The 15,382-nt window shown below is 42.5% G+C and overlaps 1 protein-coding gene across 6 annotated transcripts in view; it reads left to right on the forward strand.

Moving 5' to 3' along the window:
- Nucleotides 1-15,382, forward strand: part of sdk2b (sidekick cell adhesion molecule 2b) — a 310,938-nt gene that overhangs the window by 72,006 nt on the left and 223,550 nt on the right. For 3 of the 6 annotated variants that reach the window (XM_086064326.1, XM_086064325.1, XM_086064328.1), the window contains one exon: nucleotides 4,635-4,778. The exons of 2 other annotated variants lie outside the window; for them this stretch is intronic. The gene's annotated coding sequence lies outside the window, so the exon portion shown is untranslated. Of the gene's footprint in view, nucleotides 1-4,634; nucleotides 4,779-8,905; nucleotides 8,949-15,382 lie in introns of those variants that run through there. One more of the 6 variants, XM_086064330.1, reaches the window with a different exon arrangement.

The following is a 15,382-nucleotide window of genomic DNA, read 5'->3' on the forward strand; positions in this document are numbered from 1 at the left end:
TTTCGACTGTGCAAGCATAAAAACAATTCTTAAAAGACATCCAATCATTAGGTAACGGAAAAGTTGATTAAATGTCAAGTATAAAAAAAAACCTCAAACGCTACAACCTGTTTTGAGCTACACTGAATAACATGAGAAGCATTAAGCTAGCGCAAGATGCTAACATTAGCGGTGTAGTATCACTCTCTACCGCTCTTAGTCAAATCACGCAAACCGGTGGTCACAAATAAACCACACTACTCACGTACGACAAAGAAATGAAGAACAAACGTTTTTTTTTTATCAGAACGATGTTTATAACTTTGCCCAATCCTGTAGAGGAAGAATAAGAGTTTTTCCAATGTACATGAAAATGTCTCACTCTCATCCTCCAATTCACCAATGGTGTGTTGCTTGGCAGAAAGGGATAAGAGCGCTGGAGTATATTTGGAGCACCCGGCCCCAAAACCCCTCAAAGCGCCCTTGATAAAAGGCCTGAATGGTAGCGCACAGCGGAGCTCCAGGCTGCTACGCAACCGCCGGCACTTGTCATGGCCAAAATAGGAAGTAAATTAAAGGCCGAAAAAGACTCCTCAATTCTTGTCGTCAGAGTTCAGCCTGCCTGTGGTTTCACTGCCCAACACTCAGCACCTGGGGATGGACGCAGGGCGATGACGGTTTCAATCCCTGACTTTAAAACAACACGGTCTTGAAACCTTAATCGTGTCAAAAAGCCTTGCTATGAAACCCAAACGCAAAAACCTAAACTTCAAACCCAACAGTGGTTTGAAAGCCAAATTTGGAAACCCTTAACTTTTAGGCTTCAAACCTTACATAGAAACCCTTACTCTGGCTAGAATTCCGATTTGAAACCTTAACCCTGTCCTGGAATCTTAACTTTAAACCCTACTTAAGAAACCCAAGCCCTGGCTTAAACCCTGCCCTTGGTTTGAAACCTTAATTTGGAACCACAGCTTGGTTTGAAACCCTAATCCTTTCAGAAAGCCTTGCAATAAGACCCTCACCATCGTTTGAAACCCCTTCCACTGCTTGAAATTTAAATTTTGAAACCCTAACCAATGGCTTGAAAGCCAAATGTGAAATTCTAACCCTGGCTTGGTTAAACACTAACCAAAATATTTGAAATCCATGCTTGGTTTGAACCCAACGAGTTTTAAACCCTCACTTAGGCTTGACACCATACTTTGATAGCCTTAACTAACCCTGGTTTGAAACCTTAATATGTTTGAAAGTTTAATCCTGATTTGAAAGCCTAATCCTGATTTGAAAGCCTAATCCTGATTTGAAAGCCTAATCCTGATTTTAAACCCTAATCCTGTTTTTGAATCAAAACCGTTGCGTGTAATCCTAAATTGAAACTCTACATCAAATCCCATTCTTATCTTGAAACCCTACCCCTGTCTTAAACACAGGGGCATACTGGGGTTGGGAATTTTGGACATGCAAGGGGGGCTGAGACATAGGGTGTCATATGTGCGCGCTACTGCTGCCGGTGCATGTGGCCGATTCGTGCATAATTCGCCAACGTGATCCTGCTTGAAACCTTAACCCACGTTTATTTAACATCAGAAGTTTGACTGAACTAAAGATGAAATCATCAACTGATGATTTTTTTTTTTTTACGATCAAAAGTGGCTTAAAATATTCAGCAGAGTGATCACCACTCTTCTGCATTGACCTAAAAAGGTCAACAATAAAAGTACAACAATGTCATAGTATGACAGCTTCCCAGAATAAAAGAGACTAATGTGCGTGTTTGTGCACGTGTGTACGTCGGTGACGGTGTAATCACGCTTGTCGCCCATCCCTCTCCTCCTCCTCCGGACCACCTCTCCCAGCCTCCCCTTCCTTTATTTATTTACCCCGGTCTCATCCCATCGAGCGGGAGATCAGTCTGCGGAAAGGGCAGCTCGCCAAGCCGGCTCTCTGTGACAGAGCGATGCATTACGACATTAAGACGCTTGCGAGGAGAGAGAGAGAGAGAGAGAAGAGAGAGGGAAAAAAAAGAAAAATCAATCATGCACTCTCGCATGCATTAGCGAAGGGCACCTCTCTGCCTTCAGCTGGGTGCACACCTGGCTGGGATTGTTTGCCACTCTGTCCCCCTCGAACCCCCCCACCCGGGACACACCATTAGCCTTGTGAAGACGAGCACATCTGAAAAATCGGCCCCCGTCCCGACTTCTCGTAGACGAATGGCAGCCGTTTAATTGTTGGCCCGCGCTCATCCATTTTCTTGCCTCGTCCGTCTTTTTCCGTCATCCATCCTCGGAGGACTCCCGCATGTTTGCGCATCAACCGCGGACGACGACCACGGCGGATAAATTTGCCTGCTGTCAAGTGGGTTGGCGCCGGAATGATCAAGCGTATCGACCGTAAATGCGTCCCAATGACACTGACGTTTACTTGCGTATGCTCACCAAAAAGACTTTGTGGAAAAGTTGGCCTTATGTGGTGTTCCTTGGGTCAATGAGACCCTCGATACGGACTTTCTATATATTTGATCATAAGTGATAGATCGATATAGCTTTTTCAAGGCTGATACCGATTTTTAGTAGTCAAGGAGGACAATAACCGATATTTTAAGCCAATATTTATTTGCTGTGTGTAAATGTGTCAAAAAAATTTTTTTTTTTAATTTTAAAGTATTTTGACAGCTTAGTTTAAAAATTATAACAAAAATTGCAGGGAGCTTCCAGGGTCATTAGAATGTGTTAAGCTAAATTCAATATACAAGTAAATAGTTCTATAAAGTTTAAATAAAGTTTTCCAAAATGTCAACATTTATTTAGTTGAACTTTATACTTAACTTTTAGGGCGCAGCATTACACAGAAGAACTACCAAATAGGAAAGTAGTAATTCAAATGTTTCGGATTATGTGTAATATGAATTCACATGTATAATGAAACGAATGGTTTTCCACAGGGTTCAATTCAGGGGCCTTTGCTGTTTACATTGTATCTGCTGCCCCTGGGTTCGCTCTAAAAACAGTTGGGTCAAAACTAACCCAATTATGGATAAAAAATGGACCAATCCACTTTATGGGTCAATTTGACCCAACTTTCTGGGTTGTTCTATACAAAATGACCCATTTTTTTGACCCAATTAAAGGATCTGACCAATATTTATGACTTGTTTTACGCTGAAAGACCCATTCTTGACTCAGTCGACCCAAGTAGAAGATCGGTCCATTTTTGACCCATAGTTGGGTTATTTTTGCCCAACTGTTTTTAGAGGGTTCCGTCTTAAGAAAACAGTAGTGGTTGTTTTAAGATCTGAATGCTGACCAAATGAAAGTTGGACTTTTTTAAGCCATTGCAGAAGAAAATATTTTTCTACACGACTTTGAAGCATCACATTAAAACTACTGTAGACTGACAGGAACATTCAAGGCGGATAATTACAATAGATGTCATTTTAGTGCGAGACCTTGTGAAACATTTTCGCCCCGGCAGAAGAAAATAACTGCTTTTTAATTATCTCTCAATGTCTTGCGCAGTCTGAATTGCCTTTAAACCACTTCATCGCTTAATTCATTAAATGGAATAAAGACGCAGTGAAGATGAAGTGGGACTAAAAAGTCTCAATATGTAACTGAAGTCTGACATCCTTCGAAACTTTCGCACGCCGTTCTCCTTTTTTTCTTTCTTAAAGACTTTAGAGAAGCAGTTTCAATATGGATGCGTTAGCGCAGGGTTAGTTTAGACTTCTGTTAAAGTTCGTCCAAAAATGTCGCAGCAAGATGTTGCAGCAGAGCTAACATTAGCGTCAACTGATTGTGCTCGCCAATTACAGAACGTTTCAAGATGTAGTGAGATATGCTCGACCATCCCGGTGTTTTTACAACTTCATCGCTGCTTGCCGGTCCACACTAATTAGGACTAATGAGTCCACACTTGAGGAAGTGGCAGGCTTGAGGAAAATGATTCACCTGCTAAGCACCAGCGCAGCACGTCTACCTTGGGAAAAACCTGTGGACTTTCAAGCAAGCTGTTCCATTGTGTGCTCACCGCAGTCATATTTTAAATTCGCCTCTTCAACAACTGTTCAGACGGTTATTTTTGTCTTTTGTTGACCACAGTGGTGAGTAATTACAGTAGTTCCCCCCCCCCCCCCCCCCCAGTATAATATTTTTTCCAGCCTGATATTATCAGCGTTATGCCAACGACCTCTTTTGTTGACAACGGAACTGCAGTCTCGAGAGAGAAAACTGCCAGACTGGGAGAACATCTTATCTGTGTTCGTCGTAGAACGCAGCATTTTATATATTTTATTGAGCAGCTTCCCAGATAAGATGGCGTTGATATGGCAGCTTATCAAGGCTTAACTCCTCGCATTACCAGCGGTTTTGACTCAAACAATTAACACTTAGTCATCCCCTGAATAGAAATGATTGCTTCTTCATTTGGGGGTCGATTCAACCAGTCTTTTCTCTTTTGTTTTACGGCTTTAATTAAAGAGTTTTATGCGTGTCACATCCATAGAGGAAAAAGATAAGGCGCTGATTCCACTTCCACACTCTGTGAGTAATACTGAACGGATGGCCATTATTTTTGTGTGTTGTTTGGAGCAGACGCTCATCCTGGTAAATATTCCTCCGGCGTCCTGCAAGCATGTTGTGCTTTATACGCAGGCAGCGCGGAGTTGCCGGGTGAAAGCGGCAGCGGTGTAGCTGTCAAGATTGCGCTTGAAGATGATCGGACAAGATGACCCGCTCGGCGGAGGGGGCGAGAGCGCGGTTTGTGATGCTTGGGTGACAGCGACCGGCCCCGGAAAGGTGAGGTGACTTGTGCTAATAAACAGTGCTGGATGAACTCTGGATGCGTGTCAAACGCAACAAAACGGGACAATGCAGACTTCGAAATTGAACTATTCACATTTAAGAAAATTGATTGATTTAAATCTAGTGCTAAAAAATAAAAAGTACAGGCTCTGAAATGTACTTTAAAACCAAAAATAAAATTATACACTGTACCGATTAATTGGCACAACTTGTAATAACAAAACAAAAAACTCATGCTAGGTTTTTTGTTCAAGAGATAGCTAGCGGTGGCTCGACTTTGATGCTATTACCACCTTTAATGGCATTGCTAATGTGGACTGACCCTGCCTTCACATGCTATGGGAAAGATTGACCTTACCAATCGGAAACTCATAATTACGACCAAATTCTGTTCATGTGATTTTTATTTTTATAGCAAAATTGTGTATGCTACGTAATTGAAAATAAATACAACATGAGGGGGGCATTCACATGCAATTTTCTACTCCACATGTGGTATTTACCATAATTTCGATACCACATGAAGGCAGCATGAGTAATAGAAAATGCTAAATTAGCTAATGATGATCACTAAAAATACACATTGCTTTTATTTATATGTACTGTTTCCAGATTAAACCAGGAATTTTTGAATGCCAGAAGCTTGCGGTTTAACTAAAAAATTTGATGTGTCGCATTTTTAGATCAAGCGCTAGCTAGCGGGGGCTTGTTTTCAGATTAAACCAGGATTTTTTGAAGGACAGAAGCTTGTTGTTTAACTTGGTACAACTTGTACTGAGAAGAACAAAAAAAAAAGCTTATGTGGTCGCATTTTTAGATCAAGAGATAGCTAGCGGGTGGCTTGACTTTGATGCTATTTAAAACTGTTTAGATAGCATAGCTAATGTTGTGTACTGAGTAACAGAAAATGCTAAATTGGCCAATGATGACAACTGAAAAATACACATTGCTTTTATATGTAGTTTTCAGATTAAACGAGAATTTTTGAATGCCAGAAGCTTGCGGTTTAACTTGGTACAACGTGTACTGAGAAGAACGAAAAATCTTGTTATGTGTCAACTGTCACATTTTTAGATCAAGAGATAGCTAGAGGTGGATCGACTTTGATGCTCTTAAAACCTTTTTAGATAGCATTGCTAACATTGAGTACTGAGTAACAGAAAATGATAAATTAGCTAATGATGACAACTAAAGCCAGAAGCTTGCGGGGGTTTTTTTTGTATATATTTTTTTAGGATGGTGCAAGATATAATAATGAACGTGAAAAAAGGACAGGGCAGCTACAGGTCCAGGTCATCTAATGCAAAAAGGATGACTTCTATCATCTTCAAGATCAAGCGTGATTGTTAAAGGAACAAATCAGTACCACACTGGCTCCCGTTCGTGTCGACTTGTAAGCCAATAACGCTCCATTTGTGCTCATCTTGCAAATTGCGGCGGTATCCGATCGTCCCGCCGTGCTCCCATTCCCATTAGAGGGAACGCAGGCGCGGGTGACAGGTTCAAATAGGATTGGCACGCAGGAATCTGCTTCTTGTCAAAATGATGGCACTGAAAATGTAAAATGGCACAGAGAGAGAAAAATTGGAAGCGCTCTGTTTGACCTTGAGAGCAGCACAGAGTGGGGGAAAAGATGGCAGGCGCAAGCTAATGCATACATCGTTTTCCAACATAGGGAGACAATATTTGGAAGATAGCCAACGTGAGTGGCATTTATTTAAAATTCTACGACACCCCAAGACGTTTTAATTAGGTGTAAGGCATCACTATTTGAGTGAGCGCAATATCCCTAATTATGCATTTATGTCACCATTCATCACCGCGAGCCTGGCATTTAATTAGTAGCCAAGGTGCAAACGAGCCATTATTAACGTCGAAATCAAATAAACCCAAAGTAAAAAATGAGCTTACATTTGCAGAATCTCCACACACGTACACAAAAATCTCATAACTTTACTTTCCGTATGACTTGCTTCTGACACCATCTGCCTGCTCTTCCTGAGTCCGTTTTTTTTTCTTAAACAGGGGATCTCAAATGTCTACTGGCCTCTCCAAAGGGCTTTCAAAGGTTATGAGCTTATTAATTGGTAAGGGCTGAAGAAGAAACCTCTATTTACTGTGGGTAATGCGCAGTCTGTGTACTCACCCCTGCTCTATTTGAGCGCCTGAAATGGAAACACTGCGGCATATAAGGCTTGCTGTTCCATGCACTTTTTCAACATCGAGTCGCTACACAAAAATGCGTGAAAGTTTGATCCGCAGATGCCGAGAGAATTATTTCTCTTGATAGTTCAAATGCCTTTTGTCCGTTTGTTAACCTTGGATGATCAGCGCTGCACTTTTGTCTTGTCGTCCTTCGATGTCTTCCTCCTCCTCCTCTGCCGCCCACGGGATGGTCGCGATCTGCGCTCTGCTTGCGTCCTGTCAGATGGCGCCATCGCGGAAGGCCAAATTCTGCACGGTGTCAAGCGCCTGCTTCTTGTCGCCGCTCTTCTTCACTTTCTGACAGAACTAATCAGGCCCCCGATGAAAAGTGTCTGCGGTGGCTTGTTTATCCCGCCGAGGCATGTAATTTTTCCAGCCTTCCGTTTGATTCAGCCCCTCTTTAAAGTCAGAAAGGGCTTTCGTGAAGGACCGTAAAAATCCTACGTTTGAGACGGGCAAAGAAGTCTTTGTCACAGGTCAAATGCTGTTGGGCAGGTTAGTGGTGCATGTGTTCTTGCTGAATGGGGACGATTGGTCATGCCTCCTTACGGTTGAACACTGTCAGATTTCCAGCTATTGTGGCAGGCAGGATCACTATATCTCCCACACTATGCCCTTGAACCATGACTGCACCACAGGATTAATGTACAGTATATAATCACCGCCATGTGCGTCTCTCTGAGGCAATCCATGGGAAGTACCTTGTCTTTGCTTCTTCATGCTTCGCGGTATTGTTGGTCTTTGACATGGGCTTGAATCCGATTCATTTTGAAAGACAGGTAACCCCGATTCACTAGGGTAGCTGAATTCAAATGCTGTGTATACATATGACTGGTCAAACCTTTCAGCTGAATGGGTGTTGTATTTTCAGCCATTGTAGCAAGTGTGGCCACTATATCTTTCACACTCTGTCCTTGAACAATGACTGTACCACGCACACTAAACCAATTGGTTGAGGTAGCTGGATTCAAATGCTGCCAAACACTCTTTGTCCTTGAAACGTAATTGTACTGTAGGATCAATGTAAATGGGATACACCCCGATCTCGTATCTTGTCTTCACTCTACAGTCGTAGCTCTAATCCAGTCTTCTTCATTCTTATTATTAGTGTTTGTCACAAGCCGGGTTTACATGGAGCCATGTATTCCAATTAGAATGAATCCGAGCAGCCAAACGGAATGACAATGCTCCATATAATCACCTCAATCGGAATGAAAAGGCTGACTCCGAATGGAATTTCATTCGGAATCACAGGGTTGGTATATTTCTTTTGTCAATGCAAACAAGCGTCATGTAAACACTTCAATCGGAATGGCGAGACTGCATCCGGTATGCGCATGCTCTGTCTTGACGTAAATGCATCGTGACGTTGGCGTTTACGTACACCAAAATGGCGGTGTATTGCCAAGTACTTGGAACTTGTTCTTACCAAGATTTTGCTTCAATAAACTCACAACTACTGTGCTAAATCACGCGTGAACTCCCTCTTGATAAACCACGTGATCAATGTCCGTGCGTCTAACGGCTGCTTCAGTGCTGATCTGATTCGAGGAGCGCAGCATGTTAAACGGTAGGTCGGAATAGATCACTTCACAAGTAAACACGTGACCACAAATCCTTATTCGGAAATACGCAAACACAACATGGTTGAGTAAGATTAAAGATACTTGTCTAACCTGGCAGTAGCCAGATTGATATTGTGATTCACTCAAGGCAGTTCTCCACAATATCAATCTGGGACTGCTCCACGGTGTTTTCCTCGGGAAAGGTGGGACATTCTGTACAATACTTTGAGCTGATTGGACGATGCGGCTTGTGCACATTTGTTTTGATCAATCACAGCCACGGATGAAAATGTCTTTGTTCTCGTCGGGGGAGGAGTGGAGCACCAACATCTTTGAATGTGCATCTAAGAATGCACGAAGCGCCTCTCGCTGTTCAACATTCAGCAAGGAAACGGTCAGTAATTTTGCAAGACACAATGTCGCTCTGTGATTGGTGGTGGTTCGGATCGGTGAAAATCAACAGGCTCGGTACAAGATGTATTCTCAGGTGTTTGTGAACTCACAAATACCGCAAGAATTGAGCTTGCAGAGCAGGGTTAGTACTTGTCACTTTTATTCCGTTTCCGATTCAGCTCTTTGACTTTTTGAATTTCTTTCACTCAAGATGGGAGCCATAAGAATTAACGCAAGATGGCGGACAGTACGCAGGTGTTGTGTAGTTACCCTCCTGTTACTTCTGCTTCTGTTTTTAGCACTGGATGCTAAACTGACTTAGACTTCAAGAGAAAAATAAGTAAAAATCAAGTTAGTTTGTTTCACTCCTCCTCCAAACTGTGCTGAAAACTTAGTTGATGATTATGACTGATCGATTTTGAACAACTTTCAAATTGAGGTGTTGAAAGCAAAAATTCTGTACTTTTCCCTCGACGATATTCTACTAGTCGGAACTCCTAAGTAATCGTCCGCATACCTGCTGCTCTGTCTATTAGTTTTGACCGACACCCAAGCAGCTTGAGGTAGCTGCCACTCATCATCACTCTACCGACTGCAATCTTCGACAGCTAATCAATGCTAATCTTTGCTGCACTTTACCGGTTACGATTGGGCTCAACTTTCTTATGAGTTTTTGTCGCCCAGTCTTCGCCGCCGCCATGTTAATGGATGGTGGGTGTCGGTTTGGTCTCCGCAGGGAACGTCTCCAATACATCAGTCATTCAAAAAGAAAATAACATCAAACAAGCGCCAATGGCCTTGTCAGCAAAAGGACCCATCATGGAGTCATTTTATATGCGGCACCTTTGACTCTGCTCGCCTGCTCAATAAATAAGATACGGGCTCGACATTCAATTTTAGAGGAATGCACCTGAGTGATAAAGCTGAGTTATGAATCAGACTACATTCACACGAGAAGAGCGGCAAGAGCGATGACTGATTGCGAGACGCAGACATTTTAAAATTCACCGTCGCCGTGTAATGATAAAGCACAGCATGGCCGCACGGTACACCCTCCCTCTCGTGGGGCCACATCAAGTTTTTGTCAGGCCTTGTTTTGCAGCCGTCGCCGCCGTCGCCACCGCCGTGACTTATTCACATTCCCGCTTATTTGCTTTCACCGAGCGCACGCCCCTGTCGCCATTTTCCAAAGGTGAAATTATGCTGAGCCCAGCAGGAAAGTAATGAAGGCACAGCGAGGCAATAAGGAACTGGCGGTGAGCTTGCTTTACAGAATAAACTATTTCAGAGTTCAAGAGGCGGCGGCCGGGGTGGCTAAAAGGAGTGTGGGAAGATGCGAAATTCCACCGGGTGAAAGGAGACAAATTGGCCGGCGAGCAAACGTAGCAAGAGGATAAATCAGCAGTAGGAGTTTCTTCTCACAAGGTGCCCGAATAGCTTCATCCTTGGCATCTTTACCAAATTACAATCCGCTGTTTTCCCTCTCTCAACATTCCATTTTCTCTTTCCCTTCTTGGGATTGTACTTCGAACATACACTACATGTCATACACTTGTTATTATAGTGCATTTTAGGTTCATCCTTTTAAGTTGAAGTCAAGTCGAGATGATATTCTGATTTTATTGCGAAAAAAAAAAAGAATCAAGCAGTAAAATCCACCCGTTTTTATCCACCTCAGGGGCGGCCATTTTGAATTAAGTCTCTGACGAAGGAATGGAACGCCGTCAAAAAGGAGGTTCCCGTTTATGCGCACAACATGGCGTCAAACTTTTATGATAACTCCAAAGATTCGCCATGGAAAAAAGGGGTGCTCGCGCCCATTAATCGCTGCTCGCAGCTTTAATTAAAAATACGTTTGGATGCACTGCCTGGCCTGAGGTCGTTACACCCGCACTCTAACGCTCTCCACATAATCACAGCATTCCCTCAGCTGAGCAGGAAGTGAAATGCTGGGTAAAAATGGGAATTAGTGCCCGCTGGCCTGATTTATGCACCCCCCCGCAAGAATCGGGGACTAATCTCTGCCTCAGCTGCTCTCACAGGCCTGTGCTGGTGGGGCGCAAGTTTGCCGCTGAGATTCCGCCACACCGGCCAAATTGGAAGCTTTGTACTCTCACATCCAGCTATTTTCCATAATTTATTTTGTTTTTGTGTGAATATTTAGTGGCTGCAAGTGGGCAGCATGCCACCACCCACCAAATCATAACCTTATATTTGTCTGGGGAATCTAACCTGTGGAGCCTTGGGCACAAAACAAACTGTTCTCTTAACCATTCATTTGGCAGCTGCCCAATGATGTCTGCATTTATAATGGACATGCATCCTTTGTGTTTTTTATTTTGTACGCTTACAAATGATTTTTGGGATCAGAAGGAGATTCATTTAAACACCAACATGTTCAGCCAAACCATATAATTTGGTCTGTTAGCTTAATGCCCATGTTTAATGTGAAATTAGCTAAGATAAGCTAATGGAAATGCCCTTCAAATAACTGCTTTTTTTTTTTTAAGCACACGGAGCAGCAACACATACAAACAGAGCATACGGCAATCTATTCTATTCAAAGCATAGAGTTATTTGCTTGTTAGCCTTTATTTAGCATTTAATAGCCAGTTCTTATATCCCCACTGCAGCCTCCCTGGAGGAACATTTCGTGCGCATGTTACTGGATGCTCAGTGTCTCCGCTGTAAATAAAAACCGTAAAAAAAAAAAAGCCAACCTCCTATAGTTTTATCTTCTTATCTCTTAACCCCGCAGGGCACCTGAGCTTTACTCACGACTGACTTGGTTCAATATCTCTTTAATTAGCTGCGCAGAAGCTTCGTTGCTTATTTTGCCCCCCAAAACGGATCCCGATTCTAATAGCGAGCAGCGTTTGATTGCGGTCTAAATCAATTAAGATGTCACGCGGCTTACGCCATGCTGGGCCCGGCGGCGGCGTCCGACAATGCCACTTTTCTGGAATCAATTTGCCGTTTTCAGGGGCTAAAATATCAAATGGAGTCAAGGTATTGAATAAGGGCGAGCCGGGAATGTAATTGTTGTTTAATTCAAATGAAGCAAAGGCTGCTTTCACTCGTTTGTGTGTGTGGGCTCAGTCTGACACTTATTGCGTATATTGGTAATGTGTCTGGCTCCACACATCCACACTGCATCCCCAGTGAAATAAAAGGCCCATTTTATAGATTTAGACTTTGTCTTGGACCGTCCCTGCTATAATTCACTGCATAATAAAACACCGCACAGACCATTTTGAGTCAGTCAAATGAGTCTTCGGCAGCAGAACTGATCATGAATACATTTGCGGGCGTTCCTGGTGTTCTTCCTCATTCCGGCAAACTGTCCCCATCCCACCATCCATCGTCACCGCCGTGCCCCTCGCTGATCGTGTTTGAATTCCCAACCTGCCCTCGCCAGATTAACGTGGTATAACGTAATGCCATTAAGCGCCCCGTGTTTCTGCCTGCCGCTCGTTACTCTGAGGCCACCCCAGACTTTGGTCTATCATCTTGAACAGAATGAAACCATTTCACAGTCCTGTGCAGCATCACATGATTACAGACGCCTGTCTGGCTCCATCTTGGAGGCTGATAATGGACTTTGCCTTCTTTCCCATTACCTTTTTAAGGCACCGTTTCTGTTTTATAACGGAAAAATTATTAAAACAAAGCAATTTTGACTTTATGGAGACAGCATTCGAGAGCAGGAAGAAAGGCTTGATTTGTTACGATTTTGAAGTCTCCCTATATACAGTATCTGTCATGATCCTGCTCTCGGTCTGTTTTTTGTTTTTCTTTCGTGACAGGATCGCTAACACCCCCCCCCCCCCTCCCCCCCAAGCCTACCATTAACATTGCATTGTCAAAGAAAGTAACCCATTTTTAACACTTTAAATTGGTCAATAATTTGAAAAAAAAAAAGTAAAATAAATCAAATAAATAACATGCACAAATGGACTGAACAACAGTATAGATTTGTGGAAAAAAAGCAAAAAAACTAACAAATTGATTTCAGCCCAAAGACAGCAAATGGGACTCATTTTCAGATAATTTGATCAATAATGGTAAAGTACGGAGCAAGACATACACAAAATCTAAGTTAGCAACAAATGACTCCCATGCAGAGATGGGAAAAGTACTGACATTCTGTACTTGAGTAAAAGTACTTGCATAAAAAAAATGACTGGTTAAAGTAAAAGCACTCATTCAAATAATTACTCAAGTAAAAGTAAAAAAGTACAGGTTCTAAAATGTACTTCACGGGTAAAAGTAAAACGTTTTTTTATCGGCTGTTTCCTCCTTTTGCTATAAAACTTTAAATATAAAAGATCACCCTTAAAACTGACTAAATCGCCTCATGAAGCCCTTGCATTTGTTTTTACTCCTCTAGATGGTGCCCTTGTTTTAAAGATACAATGGAAATTAATTAGGTTTCCACAACTTGCCTTAAATACAAGTATAAATTATATGCTTAATGATGTTTACAGGAGGAAACTTGTATATTTTTTAAAAATAAATAATTATAACTGTAATTCAACAAAACATGCCTCTGCCAAATCTAAGGAAGGTTTAAGGAACTGAGCAATAAAAGAAAAAGGGGGTCTTCAAAGCAGCACATACCGTTCATTTTTTAATTAAATTTTATTAGTTGTTAAAAAAAAAAGGGCGGCACGGTGGCTGACTGGTTAGCACGTCCGCCTCCCAGTGCAAAGGTTGTGAGATCAAGTCCGGGCTTCGGCCTTCCTGGGTGGAGTTTGCATGTTCTCCCCGTGCTTGCGTGGGTTTTCTCCGGGTACTCCGGTTTCCTCCCACATTCCAAAAACATGCATGGCAGGTGAATTGGACACTCCAAATTGTCCATAGGTGTGATTGTGAGTATGGTTGTTCGTCTCTGTGTGCCCTGCGATTGGCTGGCAACCAGTACAGGGTGTACCCCGCCTACTGCCCGAAGCCAGCTGGGATAGGCTCCAGCAATTCCCGCGACCCTTGTGAGGACAAGCGGTACAGAAAATGGATGGATGGATGGATAGTTGTTAAAAAAAAAACATGCCCCCTCCTTCCTCCAAAATGGTTTGATCCACTTGATCCCTCCCACCTTTTCCGGAATCAAGCGCGCATGCGCAGTCTTCCAGTTACCTGAAGTAGTCTGAGTGAGTATCCCTACTTTACTTAAACAAGGTTATGTGGCAAATTTCTTAATGTCTGGCAGTCAATATAAATGCTTAATCATTACTGGGCTTAATATCTGCTTCATTTAACCACAGCTTCCTGTTTATGTTGTTAGCTAGGAGTTAGCTTACATTTTTTCCTGGCTAGTAAATGTTACAGGTGGTCAGACAGTCACAGTACCACTGCCCTTTTTTGAATTCTAATGAGAGACGCACACTCTTGGCATGTTAATGTGTTAATATTAAAACCAAGGTGCTAGTGACTAACTAACTGACTGGATATCCATTATCATTAAAACTCCTATTTAGCGTGTGAGCACAGTTTTTTTGAGGGGTAAAATGTGAACCCCACCCTCGCGCCCCCCTATCAGTTGTGCTCTGGCACCGAAACTGTTCGCAAAAATGTTAACAGGGACATCACCCATGCTCCGTTTTTGATTCGTGCCTCTTGAATCACAGGGTAATCAACTACCTTTTCTTCTGGACGGTGATAAATTGCTGTTCATCAAGGAGCTCTGTGATGATGACCATATAGCTTAGGGCATTGCCAACTCGTCTTGTATGGAGGGTCGTGATGGGACTATGAGGCCAACCACTACAATAAACTCTCTCCCATTGTGCAATACAATAAGCATTTATCAGCTTGTTTTCTCGTATAATGGCTGACTGTCGAATCGCATCATGTCCTCTATACATCAGTCTCTCTGTCTCGTTGCGCTCATTCCCCACAACAACACCCTGCAGTGAGAGGAAGACTTTAATGTGCACACCAGGAGAAGGATTTTAATTTCTCTATTAGCGCACACAATAAAGGCAAACATTTTCAAGAGAAATTCCTGACGGGGATGCAAAAAGGCGAGTTATCCATCCTGGTTATTATTAAATGCCTGTATCTCTATACTGGGTGCATGAACGAGATGCACAGCTCTTTTCTTCAGCACTAATTTATTGGATCACTTTGACAGTTAATGCTAACTGTAACCTTTAATTGACTATATGAATTGGCTTGTCACCTATTGAAACAACAGTTTAGAAACAAACATTTGAATCATGTAGTTAAAGACGTGTTTCTAAATCCTTTTTTGGGGTTTTGGTTTGACTTAGTGTCACTTAGGGTTGGGCGATTAATTATGTTTTTTGTTCAGGATATTTTTAGAAGGGTAGTGCAGTTTTTGTTTTGTGGCTTCCATAGTTGAAAGGGTGCACTTGGTTACGTGCACTGCTTACACTGACAACATGGCTGCAAACAAAGAGGAGCTCAATTACA

Source organism: Leptonotus elevatus, chromosome 20 (genome assembly GCF_054856555.1).
Source record: "Leptonotus elevatus isolate MCC_2025b chromosome 20, RoL_Lele_1.0, whole genome shotgun sequence".
NCBI classification, from domain to species: domain Eukaryota; kingdom Metazoa; phylum Chordata; class Actinopteri; order Syngnathiformes; family Syngnathidae; genus Leptonotus; species Leptonotus elevatus.